Source organism: Leptopilina heterotoma, unplaced genomic scaffold (assembly GCF_015476425.1).
Source record: "Leptopilina heterotoma isolate Lh14 unplaced genomic scaffold, ASM1547642v1 Lhet_190, whole genome shotgun sequence".
Classification (NCBI taxonomy): domain Eukaryota; kingdom Metazoa; phylum Arthropoda; class Insecta; order Hymenoptera; family Figitidae; genus Leptopilina; species Leptopilina heterotoma.
In genome coordinates this window covers 2759666-2766409 of record NW_025110909.1, presented here as the reverse complement: position 1 = coordinate 2766409, position 6744 = coordinate 2759666, and positions in this window count along the sequence as shown.

The following is a 6744-nucleotide window of genomic DNA, read 5'->3' as shown; positions in this document are numbered from 1 at the left end:
GAGATGTGCTTGAAAAAGTGATGGCATGTTTTTCATAGAGTCGAATGTAATCGTCCTGATACTCGTGGACGGTAGTGTAAATCCCTCAAAACCACATTTTGTTTACTTTATTCCCGTGTCTTAAAAAAATTCATGAAAAACAGGTTCAAAAGAGGCCTCAAAGGTGACACTCCCCGTTAAATTCTAAAAAAGAAGTGACGGTTTACAGTGTTAATTCGAAAGAAAATAAGAATTTTAAATGAAAAGAAAATTCTAAAGTTTCGGATATTAAAAATAAATTAGTTTTATGCAAGCATTGTGGCGGTTTGAATCACGATTTTAAAAACTGTAAATTTAAAACTATAAGTGCAATGTGTGTAAAAGATCGGGTCATTTGGCAAAGGTGTGTCGAAACAAGGATAATCGTACTTCTCAAAACAATTTGGTTGAAGAAGATAAGGAATGTCCGGGACTGGACTATGTGGATTTATATTCTATGCTTGATAATAGAGAACCAATTTTAATTGAATTTTTTGTTAATGACATTTCGGTTCAAGCAGAAATCGACTCCGGTGCAAGTCGATCGCTTATTCCGAAATCAGTTTATCGTGAAAAATTTTCTAAATATAAATTGGAAAAAACGGACACTATGTTGCGATTATACGACGGTTCTGTTGTGAAGCCTGTAGGTCAATTAGAGGTTAAAATTACAAAAGGTGACAATAGAGTTTCTGCTAAACTGTTAGTGGTTAGAGGTGGTTGCAGAATGCTTATAGGAAGAGACTTAATGTTTGCTTCAGGATATTAGATTACGCACATTATTTCCTTAAGTTCTGAAAGTGAATTGAAAAATTTATTGCAACAGTTTCAACCTCTTTTCGATAACACCTTGGGCCGATACAAGTTAGAAAAAATACACATGAGCATTTCTCCGGGAACTAGGCCGATATTTTGTAAACTGAGACCAATTGCTTTCGCTCTGAAGGACTAAATGACTCGTCAAGTTAACCCTTGGGCGGGAAAGCAGGGTCTCTTGGACCCCTCGAGTATCTATTTTTCAAACTCCGAATCCGTATGAAAGAATGAGTTCATCCTAGAAATTCTGTTAAGTAGACTAAAAATACATCCAAATACTTTTACAGTTTTCATATTCCAATTGTACATGATGCCACATGGGTGTTTAAACTTTTTACAGGCGCGAACGGGCAAGCGTACAGTGTGGCAAAAAAACATGCTATTGGACAAATTGATTTTTAGACCACAATTGAGGGCTCGGATCGAAGAACCGACGCTTCGCAATGTTCTGTGCGTTTACAAGCGTCGGTTCTTCGATCCAAGCCCTCAATTTTATTTTAAAGGAAATGGTGAGTCAGTTTATTAATTCGTCTTATTAATTAAATGTAAATTCTAATTTCAATATCAAGTTCGCTCTCCGACGCTTAGCAAGTCTGTCACTAACTTGAAATTGTTTATAAAGTCTTCTTTTAATTAAAATAAATGTGATTTTGTGTGTGTAAATAAGTGTCCATTTATTTGATAAAAGTCACCACTCACAGGTCTCCTCAGAGGTAGGTAGGTTATTCTAAAATGTAACGCTAAAAACTTACAAAATAATATTTTTGTCCAACTATAAAATAGTTGGACAAAAGTATTGTTAACTAAAGGTTCAAATAGAAGATAATTTAATACTGAAGCGAGAACACTTTGATTTTTTTCAATCGGACAAAAATTCTTTTTGCTATCACCGGCAACGTTTTCTATGACGTGTGAAAATGAAAATTCGAGAAAAAGCGATTTAAAGTTTTAGGTCCAAAAAATAAAATTTTTAGGATACTTACACTAATTAAATTTTAATCAGCTATTCCTGGCCCATATAGTAGTCCTTCCTCTTCCTCGAAGAACTCATTTTGTCGCATATTTTCTTCTCGTCGAGCTGTCCGAGCCTCCTTGCTCGAAAATGACGAGCGCCGGTTTTCCCTCGTTATGCACTCCGCATCGATATTATCGGCAAAATTTTTGTATTGCTGCCCGATAACAATATCGAGCAGCTGCATAGTGGTTAGCACAGCCCTTGTTAAAAATGCCTGCAGCCAAATTTGCCACTATTTCGACGATTTTAAAGGCGGAATTGACGTGTTTTGGGTTTAGGCGCCACACAAGCGAATATAACGCTTCGTCAGAATTTTGAGTGTGTGTATACACCTTTTCAGGTGTATACAAGATGATACAAGGTTAGGTAAACAATATAACCCATTAAGGGGTGGTGCGCGCGCGATGGGGTCTGTCTGAGCATTCACACGTGCTCGACGATTGGTCACAAAATCTGATATATCTTCGAAAATATGTCAAATTGGCCTCTAAAATTTTAAAGACATATTCTTGGATAGTTTTGGAATAGATTTAAGACAAAATAAAAAAGTCGATTTTTTTAAGCTTATAAAGGAGACTACTGCCTTAATATTTTCCGATAATGGTAAACAATTTACTTCGGAAGAATTTCAAACCTTTTGCAGGATGAATGGAGTAAGTCACAGAACTTCAGCTCCTTATCATCCGTGAACCAAAGGTCTCGCGGAAAATGCAGTGGAAAATTTTATAAGAAGAATCACAAAATCTTTTAATGATCAAGAATTTTCTAAGGATGATTTACGTGTCTACATTTCAAGATATCTTTTCGCTTATGGCAATGCCCCCTCCATTGTTTATACAATACCTACTTGGTCCACAGCTTCAATTCAAAGAGTATTGGGAGAGAGAACTTATCTCTGTCAACCCGATTCATCTAATCCAAATCATGTTGTTAAAAGGCATGCAGATCAAATTATTGGAGCAGGAACTAAGGATAATTTGGAATCATCGTGTTCCGATTCAATCAGTCCAGAAATTTCAAAGGAAAAGAGTACTTCACAAGATAAATTAATTAGTGAAAATTTTACGGCGGAAAGAGTCGCAGATGTTTTAACTCCAATTTCCAAGGACAACAACATTGATCAACCTTCAACGCCAGTTTCAAGACAAAGTGTAGTTTCCCCTCTTGTTGGAATAAAGGAATCTTCGAAGTGTTTAAAATTTAAAGTTTCTTCCTCTTTAATTGTTAATTGCCCTAAAAGAATAGTGAAACCAGTTGATCGATTGAGTCTTGACCTTTGTACAGATTACTTATTCCTGATAGTAAATATTTTATATGTAAAATTGTATTATTTCTTGCTCCTTACTACACTGCAGAAATAAATTAGTTAACAAAAACCCTCGAGTATAACGTTTCAGGTAAATCCAATAATTTTTTGAAAAATTGGTCAGCATATTGAATCCGTCATTTTGAATTTTTGAAAACTAAGGCGAAATTCGTATTTAGCAACCCTTAAAACCCCGAGTAACAAGTTTCAGACGAATTGTGAGAATTTAAAATAAATTGACGCCATATTGGATCCGCCATCTTAAATTTTGAATATTTACGCGTTTCTTTCATTGTTTAACATTATATAATATTTTATCAGTGTTTTAAAGTTGATTTTTAATAGATTCTTCTGCTTATTTTTATTTAAATCTTGTTTACAGTCAGTTTTTTCGAAGTTTATTAATTTGTGAAGAAACTTAACGTGATGGCGGAAAACTGAGTTCTGACTCAAAATCAGCGACCCAAAAAACATATAAAAATATGGTCAGGTCAATACTTCCTTTAAAAAACTTTGTGGTCCTGTGTAATAATAATAATTTTTCAAGCGGATTTAAGTTCACTTATAATAATTTTTAGATTAAAAACACATTTTACCTTTCCAGAAGTTGAAATTCCTTTCCATAGTGAAAAATAGCAAATAAGATAAACACCTAATAAACACAGAGCTATATCCCACTTAATATCGCCAAGATCATGTAATCCTGCACTTTTGTGAAGTTCCAAAACAGCTCGGCTAAAATTTTGTTATATTTTTTATCATGATATATTTTTTTAATTAAACAATATAAATACATAAATAATATTAACATACACCCTGATATTATATATATTATTTTGGTGATTTGCACGTAACTGTCCAATTTACCGGCCCTTCCAAAATTGCATTAAAAATGAAAAAATTTTAAACCTGGTATAAGTAAGTTTTAAAAGTATATACACTACCGTCCACGAGTATCAGGACGATTACATTCGACTCGATGAAAAAACATGCCATCACTTTTTTAATCATATCTCGGAAATTAAAGGAAATACAAAAAAACTTAAATACGGTTAGAAAGCTGATTAAATTCTGCGTAAAATAAGCCGTCTTTGAAGTCATTTCGTTAATTATTTTTTAAGTTGTAGAGTGAGAAAGAAATAAAAAAAATTATCAAATTTTCTCATTTTTGTCTCTTGACTTCAAATTTTTCAAAAATCTAAAAAAATTTAGATAAAATTTTTCTAGAAACACAGAAATCTTCGTTAGAATTTCAGCTTTTAAATAAGCCTTCGACAATTAAAAAAGGTTAATCCATCTCCGATATATCATTAAAAATGTGAAGCCGTATTTCGACCAATTGGTGCATTGAAATTCAACTGTGACGACTCGGTTCTGGCTTCGCGCGGCAGCGAATAAGAGAAAACAGGGACGAATTTATGTTGGAGAATAATAAATAATGATGTTTTACGAGTAATATAAAGAAACTCAAAAGTTCATCGTTCCCCCGCATGAATTCGACCCTGTTTTCTCTCTCATTCGCTGTCGTCACAGTTGAATTTCAATGCACCAATCGGTCGAAACACGGCAGCACATTTTTAATGATATATCGAAGATGGATTAACCTTTTTTAAAATTCGAAGAATAATTCTAAATAAGAATAATTCGAAGAAATTCTAAATTTTTTTTTAAAAGCTAAAATTCTAACGAAGATTTCTGTGTTTTTAGAAAAATTTTATCTAAATTTTTCTAGATTTTTGAAAAAGTTGAAGTCAAGAGACAAAAATAAAAAAATTTGATAATTTTTTTTATTTCTTTCTCACTCTACAACTTAAAAAAGAATTAACGAAAAGACTTCAAAGACGGCTTATTTTACGCAGAATTTAATCAGCTTTCCGACCGTATTTAAGTTTTTTTTATCTCCTTTAATTTCCGAGATATGATTGAAAAAGTGATGGCATGTTTTTTATAGAGTTGCGTGTAATCGTCCTGATACTCGTGGACGGTTGTGTATGACAGCAATTTAAAACCAAAAGTATATAGATGTAGGTGTTATACGACATATAATATTACATCATAACCTCTAAAATGTCTGTACCGTTGTATATCGCTTTTTTAAAATATAAAGTTTCAAACAATAAATTTTATTAAAAATCTTTAAATTGTAACTCTTAGTATTCCGTGTTCAATGCATGAAAACTAAAACTAATATAATATTTTTGTCTTTTAATTTCTCTTACACCGTGAAGCGGCAGAATTATAATTAACAATGGAGAGCGATCAAATTTTTAATCCCGTCAAAAAAAAAGTTTGTACTTCAAATAAATAATTGATTACTAAGATTATTAAATACAAATCACTTGATTCTAAAAAATATAATTGGGGCATTCTTTGTCAACGGGAGACCACTACCTCCTTAAAAATGGTTTTGACCTAAAGAGTTCAATTAAGTCTTAAAATTTAGCTCTTTTCGTCTACTTTTTAATGCGAAGTGGTATATGAAATTATTCAAGATGGCTGATTTAATATATATAAAAATGTTACCAGAATTTCTTAAATTTATTTTAATTTCCTATCCCCCAAGCGATTGGACCTTCAACATGCGGAAGGGTAAATTTTTCCCTTTCCTCCTTGAAATTACAAGAGAAAGGGTAAAAACTTCTTCATCGTCCGTGCGGTTGATATAGTCAAACAGTTTAATTTTTCGCGACGTGAACTCTGTTGCTCGCTGCGCGTGCGCAGACCGTACCAAGGTCGCAATGACATTGCCATGCAAAAAGGCACATTTTTTTTTTTGACTGAATTTCAGTGGTTTTCTTATTTTTTCAGTTATTCAAAGTTTAGTTACCAAATTCGATACTTTAGTTCACCATTTCTATAAAGAAAATGTGAATTTATCTTTATTTACGCAAATGGGAACCGCGAAAAAATGCTTCACTATTCGGTCTATAATGGGGCATTTTTTCGCTGTTCGCATTTGCGTAAATCAATATAAATTCACATTTTCTTTATGGAAATGGCGAACTAAAGTATCGAATTTGGTAACTACACCTTGCATAGCTGAAAAAATGAGAAAACCACTGAGTATCATTCAAAACCAAAACTAAGAATGCATTGACAGCACCATGCGAAAATGCACATTTTGTTTTCTACTGAAACTTAGTTATTTTCTCATTTTTTTCAGCTATGCAAGGTGTAGTTACCAAATTCGATACTTTATTTCGCCATTTCCATAAAGAAAATGTGAATTTATATTGATTTACACATATGCGAACAGCGAAAAAATGCCCCATTATAGACCGAATAGTGAAGCATTTTTTCGCTGTTCCCATTTGCGTAAATAAAGATAAATTCACATTTTCTTTATAGAAATGGTGAACTAAAGTATCGAATTTGGTAACTAAACTTTGAATAACTGAAAAAATAAGAAAACCACTGAAATTCAGTCAAAAAAAAAAATGTGCCTTTTTGCATGGCAATGTCATTGCGACCTTGGTACGGTCTGCGCACGCGCAGCGAGCAACAGAGTTCACGTCGCGAAAAATTAAACTGTTTGACTATATCAACCGCACGGACGATGAAGAAGTTTTTACCCTTTCTCTTGTAATTT